Source organism: Myripristis murdjan, chromosome 15 (genome assembly GCF_902150065.1).
Source record: "Myripristis murdjan chromosome 15, fMyrMur1.1, whole genome shotgun sequence".
Taxonomy (NCBI): Eukaryota; Metazoa; Chordata; class Actinopteri; order Holocentriformes; family Holocentridae; genus Myripristis; species Myripristis murdjan.
In genome coordinates this window covers 7460010-7476181 of record NC_043994.1, presented here as the reverse complement: position 1 = coordinate 7476181, position 16172 = coordinate 7460010, and the positions used below count along the sequence as shown (strand labels likewise).

The 16172-nt window shown below is 39.2% G+C and overlaps 1 long non-coding RNA gene across 2 annotated transcripts in view; it reads left to right on the top strand.

Moving 5' to 3' along the window:
* Positions 1–16172, top strand: part of LOC115372221 (uncharacterized) — an 84416-nt gene that overhangs the window by 47302 nt on the left and 20942 nt on the right. For both annotated transcript variants that reach the window (XR_003929433.1, XR_003929434.1), the window contains exon 3: positions 9919–10056. This is a non-coding gene — a long non-coding RNA (uncharacterized LOC115372221). The remainder of the gene's footprint in view (positions 1–9918; positions 10057–16172) is intronic.

Genomic DNA, 16172 nt, shown 5'->3' with positions numbered 1-16172 from the left:
TGCTCGGAGCAGACAGTGAAACCCAAATTTGTCTTTTATTCGAGTCAAATTTGTTTTTCACTACGTACAACTTTGTCATTGTGAAAATACAGTGCTCAAACTGATACATGAGCCTTTAAGCTGTTGAACGCAATTGTGTTTTATTTGTGTCAGACTTGTTTTCTTCTTATAAATAAATTTGTAAGTCATAGTGAAACTATGATGCTTTGGAGTGATAATATTACCAGAGCACCAGGGGAAATTTGCCTTGTGAAATGTTCTGTTCTCTCGCAACCCACTCAGTTTCGATTGGAAAAATCTTTTAACCTTTTCAGCAACAACAAATGCTTATTATAAAAGCAGAAAAAAGAGAGAGAGAGGCAAATGAGCGTGGCTGAATATTGTCAGGGTGCTGTGTGTCCTCGCCGTCAGGTGAAAGAGAAAAAATCCTGCCATGCGGCGCACAGAGAAGTGACAATTTGCACGATAATCAAGTCATCTATAAAAGCACAGTTTGAGTCACTCCTTTTGTGAATTTGTGCTTCGGCGTATTTATACGTAACATTTCCAATCCCACAGCACATGCACTAACAAGCACGGGGGATAAAGCTGAGGCTGAATTTCTCTCTAGCACTTTCAAAATGAGACTCATTATTTCACAGCATGCCTGGTACGTACACGGTTGACTTGATTTCTTTCTGCCTGCCACCAAATTGTAGTTGCTGTTCAAACACTTTGTTCATGATTAGACAGAATTTCCATGGAGAACTTTCACAATAATGTTCTGCTTTCCAGTTATTAATTTGACTGAGTGTGTGTGATGAGTGTGTGTTGAGTGTGTGTTGACTATATTTGCTTCAGCCTGCCATCCAATTGCAGTCACTGCAGTCAAACATTTTTATTCCTTATTTTGAAGCGTTTGTGATTGCATTTTCGACAGTTCTGGGTATTATTTTTATTGTATGTGTCCTATTTGTTGATTTTATTTCCTTTTTCTCACACTTAGCCTTGTTAAATGTTTCCTCAATTACTCTGCCTGTTTTGTGGGGTGGATTGTAAAAAGAAGCAGTTTGTAATGATTAATTTTACTGTTCACTGTTCATTACATTAGACTGGGAGTTCCTGTTGCCAAACTGAAACCGCTCATCCGAATCATTCTGCTGATGGGATGTTGGATAATGCTGCCGCCGTATCGCTCCTTTTTTGATTTCATATGCCTGAGATCCTAATTCAGATATGACCATCTGACTCTCGCCGAGGTAAAAAAGTGACATAATTCGGAGTAAATGTGTCGGGTTTTGCTTGAGCTGTCAGTCAGTTTGCCCTGCTGAGAGACCGTGGGTGGCATTACTTTGTTGCTTTGACTAATCTGCTCAGTAACATGTTCCATATGTGTGTGTGTGTGTGTGTGTGTGTGTGTGTGTGTGTGCATACACCCAGATATAGACTATATCTGGGTGTATGCATTCAAATCTGCATGGTTGTGTGTGTATATGTGTGTCTCTGTGTGTATATGTATGTATACCTGCATGTATATGTTTGTTTATATGCATGTATGAATTTGTATGTATCTGTATGTATGTATTTGTGCAACTATAGGTAAATGTGTATGAATGTGGGTACATGTGTATATCTGTAAATTTGTATTTTGATGTGAGAGTAATGTGTGTACATAATTCTGTGTATATATATGTCTGTACAGATCTGTGTGTGCATTTATATATGTCTGTTTGTGTTTTTTCTTATGTGGACAGTATCTGTGTGTGTTTGTGTGTGTGTGTGTGTGTGCGTGTGTGTGTGTGTGTGTGTGTAGAGTGCTATGTACGTGCACATTTGCATGCACGTGGATGTGCATGTGCCTTCAGCCGCTGTGTGAAAGGAGCCTCTTCCCTCATTTGAACCAGCTGACATTTTCACATTCAAATGAGAGATTGTTTATCATTGTTTGAGGCACATGACACGATTTGATGCTTTGTTTGAGCTCGTCACACACATCACGGCAACACGCAGCCACATAATACAGCGTAATTAGGCTCATACCAATAATTATGTAATATTTCAGCACCGCCGGGAGAAGACCTTGCATCTCCAAACTGTCAGCATTTAAGGAACTAGGAGAAATAGCCTTGTTTTTAGCTTGACCACCATGTTGTGAGCTTTTATTTTGATAAGTACATTGAGTCATCATATTTATTAGAATTTGAATGTTGCGCTGTGATTGTGTGGTGTTACTTTTTGAGCTGAAATAATAGTTGCTGGTATGTCAAATTGATTTAATGCTCGGTATCTCTGGACTGCACTCTATTAATATTTAAATTTAGAATTCCAAGCTCCCCATGTGTTTTTGAATGTGCCCAAGAGGCTTTTCGAGGTTTTCCACAAATCCAAGGAGCTGTAGGATTTTCTCAGTCCATGGCACGGATCCCTGAAAATCCTTGTCATTTTGGATTTGAGGAAAACAACATGAAAAGTGCTGCTTTTTAATGAAAATACCACACCCAAACTCATCAGAATGCCTCAGATCACTATGACTGAGAAAAATTCTGCGATGAAGATGAGGAAATGAAGAATTTCATCAGGATCACTTGATTATTTGACATGAACAGGAGTAAAACATGAGGCCTCGGTGATGGCTTGTTTTGGCCAGCGTCAGTCTTACCCCAAAACATGACGATTTTCAAAAACAAGACCTTGAAAATCATCGAGATAAAACCATTTGACATCCAAGTGAGTGTGGGAGTGCAGAACCTTCATTTGCAGTGAAAATGTGAATTTAAAACATAAAAAAAATCACCAAAATTGCCGTGATGAGACATGCTAGGGCTGTGAGCATTCCTGAACCTGTGCTGTTAATGTCACGTCGTGGGCGCTATTTGTTCAAGTGCAGCCGTGTGAAACTGAAAATTCAAATGATTCATATAGATATTTATCATGGCATCACCACACATGGTATAGTGGCCCGTCTTGTAAAGGAGACAATATTGCAGTCATGTTGTGTGTGTCAGAATGAGAGGTTTTCTTCTGCGTTTTCACTCTGTGGTTGCTTCATATTTTGCCTCGATTTTGGTGAGTGAAATCAGGTTCATGACTGCAAAGCGTGTCACTGTGCATGTTAGAATGTGAGACTTTCTAATCTATGGTTTCAGATGAGTGTGATGTGTGGAGGTTCAACGTCATTTTGAAAACGTTCCTGCCAAGATTTATTTAAATTTACTACTCAAGCACTTTCTCTGTGTCAGAGAATTTTTTGATGCATTCATATGATTTTTGAACGTGTGAATGTGTGTTGAGTGTAACACCATGCTATATCCTGCCTGCCAGTACGCTGCTGCCGGGTAAAACCCACACAACTGCAACTTCACTCATTTTTGCCTCCCCCCCTCCTTTCTTCCTTTCATTGAAAGTTGCCCTGGTCATTTGTTGTCGGCTGTTTCATGACCCCTGAGTCCTTGAAAACCAAAAAAAAAAAAAAAAAAAAAAAAAAAAAAAAAGGAAGAAAAAATAAAAAGAAAACACACACACACCAATACTCTTCATCTGACTCACCACGTGTATGTTTTTCTTACGGGTTTCCACCACCCCTGCCAACACAAACGCTCTCGTAGAGGATTATTTTAAGTTCCCTCATTGTTCCAGGCTTTTGCGAATGAATCACCGGTTCATTGATATTACTTTATACACTCCTGTTCTTAGAGCATCGTTAAAAATATTTTTTGTCTAACTTTGTGTTGCTTTTTGATATACCTTTAAGCACATCACATAATTACTGCCTCACATATTGACTTGATATTGTACTTGACATGAAACTGGCTTTTTTTTTTCGTAATCAAATTTGGATTAACCCTCATATTTATGCTTTTTAGATTATAACCTCTCACAGCCAGACCCATATCATTCCAAGCTCACAGTGAAATGTGTGCATCATGTGTGGATCATGATGAAAAATAACTGTAAATGTGTGTTATCTTAGATTGGATGTACTGCCACTAGTATCACCACCACTTTTACTGCCTGTATTACTGCTACTACAGCATGCATCATTACCAAAAAATCACAGGGATATTACAGATGATCATATTCATTCTAGTAACAATGACAAAGCCTCTAAAATCATGCTTCCTCTGCTTGCTCATTGTGTTTAGCCTTTGGTAATATTCTTCTTTTCATTTGATTTGCTTTCATTTCATTGGATGAATTGACTGGATTCGATTTGAGTTAATAATTGCTCAGCCTGGAGGAGGCTTCCCTCTCTCTGTGGTCTTTCCCAAGATTTCCTCCATGTTTTCCCATTTTGGCTTCTGGTGTTTTTTTGGCCAATTTGTCCTTGCCCACTGTGAGGGTTCCGGTCAGGGGATGTCGTGTTTTTTCCTAGAAACTGCGGACTTGTAAAGCCCTTTGAGACTGTAACAGTGATTAAGGGCTCTACACACACTTGAACTCTGAAATGAATACGCACCAACCTTCTGGATGCAGGTGAAACATGGCTCTGTCAGATACATTTTGCCAGGTGAGGATTTCTGAGGTCGTCAGTGGCTGCCATGAACAGTTTTAAGAGAAAATATCAAGCAGGCAAATAAAACATAATGCCTCTGTCAATATGGATTTATGCTGCAGAGATGTCTGTTAACTGGAATAATACGGATAAAACATGTAAATTAAATTTATTGGGTATACTGTGGTAATTAACCTGATCCTGATGATGAACCCAGTGAAACGCTTCAGTTCAGCAAATATGACACTTCACTATCAGGTGACGAAAAGCAAAATCAAAATCAGGTGACTGTCACATGTCACTTGAAACCATACAAACACGGGAGATGAAGTATCACCTGCCTGTTTGCCTGCTGTTTGAAAGCAGCCTTTAGTCTAACCCGAAAACCCTATAGCACAAACCCTAACCCCACTTCAGCCCCACAACCCAGATATTCTGGGGGGTCCAGTACCAGAATTATGAAATTTCAGAGTCTGATTCAGTTACTTTTGTACCTACATGACACAGGCTATTAGCAACCATTATGATCACTATTCCCCCTATGAATCCAGAAATATCTTTTGGTGTGTGGCACATCATTTTACATGAACATTGGTGGTCCTAGGGGAGTGTGTTACTGTGCCTGCGCAGAGCTCCTCTATATTTGGCATTTACTTCAAACTTCAAACAGATCACATTTTTCCCGTGGCTGCAGTTAAATAATTTGCCAAAACTGCTTATTAAAAAAGGCCTCTGTGTAAATACCCCTGTTGTTGCACTTTATGTTCTGTTCCTTGCTACATGTGTAAATATACTGAAAGTACGTTATATAAAGAGTGTTGACAGAGTGCATGAATACCGTTGAAAAGGACTCTGTGACTCCAGCTTTTTTTTTTTTTTTGGCATTTGCATTTGAATTTGCCCGTCAGAGCGCAGTACCAGGACAAATACAGTGAGTGAGATGTGTGTTGACTGAATATGGAGGCTCACTGAGCCATGTGGGAGCTTGGATTTATGACTTTGTCTGACTTCTAATCCAAACGGAGTCACCCACCAACTCTTAATCTCAGAATGTTACTTTCTTTACTTCTAAATAGCTATATTATTATTATTGTTATTATTATTGCTGTTGTTGCTGGTAGTGGTGGTATTATTATTATTTTTAAATGAAAATTTCTGTCTAACAAAGTCGATTGCAACATGGTGCTAAGGTTTTATTTCCCATCCACTTTCCAAGGCAAATGCTATACCTGCTGGCCATGTCCTGGGAAACAACAGAAGCTGGCAAATGTAGCTGAATGTTGCAATAATGTCACAGAAACTAGTTAATAACATTTGTAAATTTCATGTTCACTTTTTTTGTGATAATAATGAAGCAAATCTCTGAATGTTACTTTTATAAAGCTTTATTTCCTAGCCAGTTACAAAGCAAATGCTATACCTGTTGGCCATGTCCTGTAAAACAACAAAGGCTGGCAAATGTTGCTGAATGTTGCAATAATGGCACACAGACTAGTTAATAACATTTGTAAATTTCATGTTCATGTTTTTGTGATAATAATGAAGCAAGAACAGTGAGAGGCTTAATCGAGGCTAATCACTTTTTTTTTTAGCAACTAAATTGTTAGCTTCTGACGTGTTAGCCAGCACAAGCTAGTTCACAGCTGCAGATAATAATGAAATTTCACTTGTAAAATGCAAAACTAAACTTTCTAAAAGACATGCAGGGTAATATCAGCTCAGTAAATATGCTTTATTGATATTGCTGTGTGTTTTGAACATTGAAGACTGTATATTTCTAGTCTAAACCTTATTTACTAGCCCTCTGCTGTGGCTCACAGTGAGACATCTACTCCATTGAAGGCTCTGGTTTGCATCAGAGTGAACATCAGTGAATGTTTCCATTTTCCATGTCTATTTTGCCATCAGAATATGACAAATATTCCCCATTGCACTTGTGTCAAAGCAGCATCAGAGTTTACTGGCCAAGCATGACTCCTCACATCAAGGAAACTGACTGACAGTTTCCAGTAACTCTCACTGCACTTACATTAAAAAGACAACAACAAACAACAAATTTCATATTTGCATATTTCAGCTTGGGTGCCTCCAGTGGGAAACAAACTCCAGACAGCATAAGCTCTGGTTCATTATAGCCCACTGAGCTTATTTTACAGGGCGTATTAATAATCCTTTCTAAAAATGTATATATCTGTATGTATTCTGGGTGATGAGTGAGTTTTAAGGGAATCGGTAACAGTGATGTAATAACAGTGAGACCTCAGTCCTTTGTTCGGAGACAAAAGTAGTGAAAATCTGGTTTTGTGTAAAGTGACAAAGAAATACTATATATTTTTTCTGATTATTTCTTTAACTAGCACTTTTCTATTGTACACGATCATGATCACAGGATTATTAGCTGCACTTTGGGCACTGTGACCTTCTCTGTCCTGTTTGTTGCTGCTAATGCTGCTGATCTAGGAATCACCTGCATTGACTCTGCATGTGAACTTGCTGACAGCTGAAATGTAAACATATTCTTCAGTATATATTGAGTGTTGAAACATATTGTGGATTTTCCCTGTAGCTGTGCTCTGCCGCCTCAGCGGCCCGCTGATATTAAACCTCTCACTTCCTTTTTGAAGCTGTTTTGTTTACCAGCCAGCACGCTATTTTTACTGGAGGCCTCTGCGCTCCCTCAGTCTGATTCAGTGTGTTCTAGAAAAGGATGCATCCTTTTCGACACGTGTCTGGTTCGGGACAGCACACCGTTGTGCAACATTTTAATGCAACATTTGATAGTATTTTGTGGCGGTGCAAGTCGTTAGTGTAGGATTTGCCACATTGGATTATACATTACTATTACAGGGAGTATTTTCAAGGTATGATTAGTAGCCTATAATTATCTGTGATTGCCAGTTTAGCTGAATTTTCACGATGCAGTAAACCATACCCACACTCCAAGCAGGTTCAAATCAAAACCAAAATTACTGCAAATACTGTGTAACCCACTTCAGTCCAGAAATAATCACTAGCAATACCTGTGGGAATCTAGTGATTTGTAATAATTGCAAGATCATATTACTGTATTCATATGCAGGTCTGCCATGTGTGTTATTTGTGAAGTAAAAATGCAAGCACAAATGACCCTGTATTTTGAGGACAGAGACCCCCTGATAGTAATAATCTTGCCAATCAGCCTCAGTCGTTTGAGCTACAAATTCTCCTTTTCTTGGCGCACAATGTCTTCTTTGTCCTCGTGAAAATGTGTGATTTCTCGCAGTAGTGGGCACCGTAGAAGACAGTTCTGAATGCATATTCGATGCAGATGTGGAGTTTTGCTTTGCTCAGCCAGGAACTGATGAGTTGTAAAATCTTGACCTTGAATAAATGTATCTGGGGCAGTAGTGTTTTCATTTTTACGTGCGTGTGTGTTTCACAGAACGCAAAGGCTGTTGGGTAATTCATAAATTACACAACAGTAGTTCCTTTGTGACTATATGACTAAAAAGTCAGTCATGTGTGTGCAGGCAAAACAGTCAAACTGTGACATTTGTTACTTAATGGGAACTGATAGACCAGTGTCTTCTGTTATCAAACTGGGTGAATGCCCCAAATACAGTGTTTACACCCGTCATGATGGCTGAATTTATTACGTGGGCTTCTGCTTTCACAGAATTCTGGTTGCATTAGCACTACAACACCCTTTGAGGACTCAGTAGTTAACGTAAGCGTCCCAAATCCGCCCTCAGCCTGAAGCTCATTTCCTAAAACCTTCTTCCAACATCAAAAGAGGGACAGTGAGCACCCGAAGGATCCTCTCTGCTGAAAATAATATCTCCAGGTTCGGTCAGGGTCATGATAGGGTTCATCAAGGATGGCTGTCCCATGACTGCAAGTCAACCAAAGCTATTCACAGAGCATTCATTTTGGAACTCATTTCACAATCTGCGAAAAGTTGTTTTTGACACATACCAAAGACAGCGCTCACTTTTTTTTTTTTTTTTTTTTTTTTTTTTTTTTACTTCAAAAGAGCGAGGAATCTGTTTTCCCTGTGAGTCACAGAACCGGGTTATCTTCATTCAGGCGTTCATCTGACTAATCAATGAATCACTTTTCCTTCTAAAAAAAAAAATCGTAGTGAAAGCGGAACTATCAGAATGCAAGCCTCAGACCCTTTATTTAGTATGATGTATCTCAGTGTTGTTAGTGTTAGGATGTCTGGAGAAAGTGTTCGCCCATCTGTGTTACCCACTGACATATTAAAATAACAACACACAGTATATTCACACATTGTGGCGTGGACCAAATGTTCTGCCGTGTTCTTTTTAATGGAGTGCTTGACTTAAAGTAAGTTGCAGTATCTTTCTTTCTAAGTGGCCTTCTAAATGTGTGTGTGCGTGTGTGTGTGTGTATGCCCGCATTTGTTGTTTTAATCCAAGAGAGCTTTTTAAATCTTACAAGTAGTAATTGTAGTGTAGGTCGTAAAGTTGGTGATGGTGCTCACATTAGTAACACTTGATAGGAATAGTAGTAGTAGTGATAATCACAGTTAAGTTATTATTTCTATTACTGTGTTAGTGGTAGTAGCTTCAGCAATAGTAGCCCAAATAGTGCTAATATTGCTGTAATGATTATAGTGGCCATAGGAATAGTAGTGGCAAGCTTATCTGTATTTTATTGATTCAACAATGGGGAATTGTACTTGCTTGTACTTGTTACAGGAATGGTAATGATTACAGGAATATTTAATAAACAGAAATGTCTATTATCTGAGTGCTAGTGCTGTGCTTCAGTCTGTATGTAATGTTGGCGATCTGGGAATAGAAATTGACTGCACTTCTTATAAGATATTTTGGTTAAGGGCATCTGATAATGTGCATGTAAACGTCCTTACTGCTGTTTGGCATTATTGAATGAATTTCAGTGTATTCTACTGTTATGCTGCTGTGGGTAAGAATGCCAGCTGCGAGGGGAAATGCAAAAATGTGAATCTCACAAATAAAACAAACCCACAAACTATAAAAAGTAAGAAAAAACATGGCAAAAACACAAATCTTGAAGTTAAATCTAATGCTGCTTTTGTACATCAATGTTTTGTGCAGAGTTTATTTTCAAAGTGCTCTTTAAGTATCTCCACCAGATAGTTTTCAAATGAAAAGTGGCAGGAAAGATAACCACAATTAGATTATGTGCAGGTTTGCTCCCTCTCTCCCCACATCATGGTGAGTCACCATGACCAAACCTTGAGCACTGTAAAAACACACTTGCACCTTTCTCTGCCATTGTTCTCGGCTCTCATTTGGTGTCACATTCACTGCTTGGCTGCAGCAGTCAGGCAGCAGTTTAAGGTGAGGACTGGGGTTCAGGGTTAAGCTTGGACATGTAAAGAAATTGGAGCTCCTCTTAAGTACATAGTCATACAAACACGTTTGCATGTGTGTGTGTGTGTGTGTGTGTTGATACAGACAGTGCCCCTCAGGCGGAGTTGTTTCGTCACCTCACCGTCTGCTCAGAAGCGTGGGAAGGGGACTCGCAGAGAGAGACAGAAAGCGAGAGGCAGAAAAGAGAAGAGATGAAGAGGAAAACTTGAAATCCAAGACCAGGTCAGTTTGTACTGAAGGTGCACAGGATGCAAAATCTCATTTCATGGTTTCAGACAGAGAAAGAGAGGGAGGAGGAAATAAAATACAGCCCTGTGTAGTTGAAGGCACTGTCATGTTATTTCATTTCATTTCATTTTTTTCACTTTTTTGTCATTTTTAAACAAATTTTACACAAATTTTCTCGTCATTTTCTTAGCATTTTTGTTATTCTAATTTTCTGATCACTTTCTTGTATTTTTTTATACCTTCTCTGCTAACTTTTGGGGCATTTTCCTCTACTTTTCTTGCTAATTTGGTCATCATACATTGCACATGCAAAATGAAAATTCAATAGCAATAACTACATGCAAAAGTACTAAAGTATAACAGTAGTGTGGTAAACAGCTAGTAAATGTAAGATATGAGTGATTGTGAGCTGGGATGTGTGATTGTGAGGAACTTGTGATTCTTCCATGTAAAATGAATAACAGCGAAAAAAAACAGGGATAAGGAAGTAGGCAAGACCAGTTTTATTCATTATTGTATTTTTTTTTTTTTTTGCACCGTGCAAAGAGATAGCCACCAATTAGACAGTGAATGAAGCGAAAGGCGTTTTTATTTTTATTAACTGTAAAAGCGACTAAAGGATAGGAATCACAAGGTAAACAAGGATGTAAACACAGAAAACACAGATAAGAGAACAGGAGAGAGATAGGATTTGTGCTCCAGTTTTGTTGATGTTTAAGAGCTGACCTGAAACCACCCACATGAGATCTCTGTCTCTCACTCAACTCACTCACACAGAGAAAAACAAGCTTCAGGTTTAGTCAGCCCTCTGCCCACACAAAGCCTCTGTGCATCTGTCTGCTGTGTGTGGGACAGTCCGCAGACGTTGCCTCATGTGTTGAGCATTACAATACGCGCCTGAGTGGTGACCTTGCTGTGAGGAAAAATCTCACAAAATTTCATGAAATGAGAGCAAAGTGCAGCACAGGTTTGTGTGCTGTGGATGTGAACAAGACAGAGATGATGTTTCTGCACTGAGGTTAACTGACATTTCCAGTGTGAATTTAGGTTTTGCTCAGTTTCCACCACTAAAATGTTAAGTGACACAGTTTTTACATGTATGTGAAACAGTAGATCATTTTAAATTAGTTTTGCCAATGCCCTTGGGCTCATTCACATCCCAAATGGCATGAAAAAAAAGAAAACAACTCTGGAGTAATTTGCTCCACAAAAGTAATCTATCACTAAATAAGAAAATAAGAAGCCAATTGTGTTTTGCATACATGTTTAAAGTTCTGGTCACTGTTTCCATTCTCTGCCAGTACATAAGTACACCAGCTCTGGGTCCATACCACCTCTGCATGGCCCATATCTGTGGACCTAGAGCTACTTTTCTTCTTATGTCAACCACAACCCATTCAAGTGTGCAGACAAAGCAAAGTGCAAAGCTTCTGCCAGCTCTCATTTTTAAAATTACATGGGAAATAAAACTTGATTTTACACAACTAGTGCACCGCCTTTTCAAAACGTTTCCGTTCAGAACGGGCTGGCGGCTTGGCCTCCGGTGCTGCTGCCTGTTTTCTGGAAAACCGCTCATACAAACAACTTCACAGTCGACACTGTGCTTCTCCCCAGCAATACACCTGCCATGGCATAGCTGTGTCTCCAGGCAATAGTGTAGTTTATATGTCATTTGGATGCGTATCACTACTGCACCTCTGTAATAAAACACAAGGGGGGCTATTAACTATTTAACCTTTTATTTCACAAAGGCACACACGTCAAGGGGGTAGGGAGATAGTCATGGTGCTGGAGTCAGAGTAGAGATCTTGTTTTGGCCAGTTTGTATGTATCAGTGTCCTTGTTTGGGTCAGCTGGGACGTCCCTCTCAATGGATAGCAGCAGAAGATCTGACAGCCTGCCCTCCCCACATCTGTTCCTGAGCTGGGTCTTGACCAGCCTTAGTTTAGAGAACGACTACTGAAGCGGTTGTCACTGGCAATGTGGCATATAGTTTGAGGAGCTTGGTCAGGGTAGGGATTAATTAATTAGGGATTAGATAAGGATAAAAAGGTATTACTACACTTCCTGCCTAAGTCCACCAGTCAGCATAGAAATGGCTTGCTACCTAGCAATGCATCCTCGAGCATATCATAGAAAATGCAGTCTACAAACATTAGTAATGTACCTTCCTTAGTAAGATGCAATCTTTGCATTGATTTAAATGTAAAAAAAAAAAAAAAAAAAAAAAGTATTGCTGCATAACATGCTATAGTAGGATGTCAAGGTTACAGCTCAGAATGCACTAAACTCACTGACACCTACACAGTCTAAAGAGGGTGGGGCAGAGTGTGTGTGAGCACTGCACCAAAAATACAGGGGTACTCCACCCAAAAGAGGATTACACCTCATTTTCACCCTCTTTTGGAACCAATAAACACTTGTAGACAGACAGACATTTTTCTTTTTTTCTAAAGATGTTTAAAATTTACATGCTAACTTTTTAGTTCTACATTATACAGTTGTAACAAAACAAAAACAAAAAATTGGATGAGTTTACTGGCTCCAAACAGGAATGAAAATGAGATTGAAAATGAGGGAGCGTGATGAGGCCAACTAATTTTCCAGCATGCAGGGCAGCCTGCATGGCACTGTATTGCATTTTCTCCACTGGAAGGGTGCATATTAATGCACTGGATCATGTTTTCCACTGGAAGGGCAGCCCAGGGGGCACTATATCAGGTTGTCTTGCACATTGGGCCACCTAGACGGCACATTATCGTGTTTGATCTACCATTGTGGCCTCCAAGAAGGCACTTTTGCTGCGTTTTTTTTTTTTCAAACACCAGGGCAATGAACAATTCAACAAGAGTGATATAAGTGCTAGTGGTAAGAAGACAACACAGCAACAGTGTATCATAGTGTGACATTATTCACCACTTAGTAAACAGCTGTTGAGGTTGACAATATGGAGAGGCAGAGAGAGAGTATAGCCCTGGCAGCAAGACAGCTGAAGCGATAACTTTCTGACAGTGACTCCCAGGATATATTTAGGGATGGGAGCTCGCAGTCGACACTGCACTTCCTCAGCAATACACCCGCCAAGTGTGGAGGTGATCAGGTGGACCATGAAAATCAAAGGACAGACAGCGATTCCATTTTCATTAGATTTCCTAATATACTGAATCGATTTGGAATCCCTTTGCTGCCATTATTATTCGATTCTCTATTGTATTATTTATCTTTGTACTTTATTTCCCCCTTATTATTGTTTGTATTGCATGTTCTTTCAAGTCCCTACAGCTGCCTATCTTTTGTTGTTGTTGCTATGTCTGTGTAAAAATCACATGGTTTTGATCATGAAGGCATTTGGTATTTACGCTTCATTTCATCATCGAACAAAGTGTAGTCATTCGGCATCTTTCAGTGGTTACTATGAGCCATTTCACGCAGGTTTAACTTTTTTTTTTGTCAGTTTGGTGAATACCTGTTATTGTTCTGCTGGAAAATGCTTCATATTTCTAGGGAACCCTGAGTGACTCATCAGCACGTAGTCATATATCTGACTGAAATAATCTGTGCAAGTGAAAATAAAAGGAGTAAAAGCTCTTTCTCAGAATCCTCAGAATTTACCATCTCGGCTCAATCCAAGTTCTGCCTGCACACACACACACACACACTCATTCACATCGCATGAGCGATTGCAGGACTTGCACTTTTTATTTTTAGTTGTCTTTAAGTGTGTATTTGCACGACATTTAAAAATAAGTCCTACATTTCGGATCTCCATCATCAACACAAATGAGGGCAGCCATATGTGTTTTTTAGAGAGCATGTGTTTGTGTTTTCAGCATCCAAACAAGTTGATCTGCACTGCCTGTCTATGTCGTGTCTTTGTTAGGTGGCTGCTACTTGTTTCCAGCAGGACTTGGTACTAAGAATCTTCCTGATTGTGACCTTGACCAGATTAACAACTAAAACACTACTTAGCAGGGCCTTTGTGTGTCTCTAAAAGACGGCATAATTGTGAGAGGTATGATTAAAATCTTACCTCTGCATTCTTATTCTTTGATAAGAAGTTTGTATGCTTTTACACCAGACTTGAAATGCTTGGCATTTGGAGGCTAGCTCTACACCATGCAATCACTGAGGGGCTGACAGGCAAAGCTACCCCACAAGCCTGCCAGAGTGGCATATTTTCAAAGAAATAGAAATCAGCGAGTCAACATGAATGCATTTAAGAACCCACCTTCCCGTATCAATCCAATCAAATACACAAGATGTCCCACCAGCACCCTTCCACCTACCAAAGTGTGAGAACATCCACCAAGCAGCCCTGAAGATTCTGCCTGGCTTGGCTCCACATACCTTTGTGAAGCAGCTTTTCTGATATGAATTCAGAACAATTATAGTAGAGGAACATTTAAATGACTGTGGGAGTGAACAGAAGTGGACTGCACTGTAAAATGATGAGCTTTTGATACGTGAGGGCAAGTGATCTGTCATACTTTGATAAGAAAGCTCATTCTTCCATGACTTTTTGTGAATTCAAGGTGTTGCTGTTATGTCATGTGAATCTGATACACTAAAATTTCAACTTGGATTCATAAAATACATATCATATACCTTTTGATTTGCAATGTTTTTTGTGCAAAATGTGGGCTTCAGATAGTATTTGATACCTGCAAAAATGTGTTGCATTTAACTGGTATGGATTTCAAGTCCTTTGACGAGTGGTTTGATCTGATCTGTGAATAGATATATGGGACATGTAATATGGGACACGAGTTGCTCTTGGCCACTTTCATTTTCTCAAAGTAGATAAAAGGTCGGAGACCTCTACTTTAGAAACAACGGTCGCATTGATCGCCTTTCAAGAGAGGAAATGCAAGAACAAATGAGTTGCATGCCTTTGTCAATGTGACCACGACTGCATTATTTACATCTTAAAAACCTCCAAGTCAAGTTAGCAGCTACAGTGAGCCTGGCCCCTGCTCACTCAAGATCAGTTTTGAGCACAGCAGCTTGCATTTGTCTTGTGCTGATATCAAAACTAATCTTGAGTTAGCAGGGCAATGTATTCGACTCTGGTGATCTTTATGTCATGCTATCTGAATGGATTGTTTAGGAGGTGAAGAGCAAGAAATTCTTGGTTCTTGCAGTTTTTGAATGGAATTGTAAAGTGGCCTGTAATGTGAAATTTTTCTAACAGGCTGATTTAAGAGAACACAACCCAAACAACCACTGACATGTTGGCTAAACAGCACTCACCTTGGCTTTGGTGGTGACAAGACTCTCATCCTTCTTACAGACAGTAGCATTAGTTGTGCTGAGATAAGACTTTCACAGATATTGCCACAGTATTTGTGAGATTGGTAAGCAATTGGTAAGAAACTTCATTTTTCTTTTCATTAAGACAAAAAGGGCACAATCTACCTTTCAGGTTTTTGATGCAAAACTTTACTTAATACAAAAATACAGAAACAAAGCATGCATGCTCAAGATTCACTGTTTCTTATGTATGTAAAGCTGAACATGGTTAAAAAAAAAAAAATAATGCTATTCATTTTACAGATATTGCAGATGTGATTCACAATGCTTGTAGGAATGCAAATTTTTGCAATATAATTCTCATTTTCACTGAAAAAGTAAATTTTTTGCTGGGGTCTGTACAAACGAACATGTTTTCTTACATCTGGAAAATACAATTTGTAGGCCAGGGCATCTCTGTAGCACCATTAGGGTTAGAACAATAAATCACTAATGCAATACGTACTGATACTTCCTCTTGTGACACTTCAAATATCGATATTTGATTTTACAAGGATACAAGGAGGGTTTATTGGTCATTACCGGTGACTACAGGTTGTATAATGAAAGTAAAATTTTTCAGCTTAATTTGCACTGATGCTCATTTGAGTTCCTGTGAGTCGTAATTGTGGTGTTTTGACTGGAACTGCACATTATAACACTGAAAAACATGACTGCTTCCTGCCTATTGGAAATTATTTTGCCTTTTGTGGGTATTTTCTCCCTCAGTAACAGATACCGTGATGTATCGCTGCTGCTTATCTTACAATATATTGTATATTGCAAAATTGCCTGTATCATGATACCATCAATATTGTGGG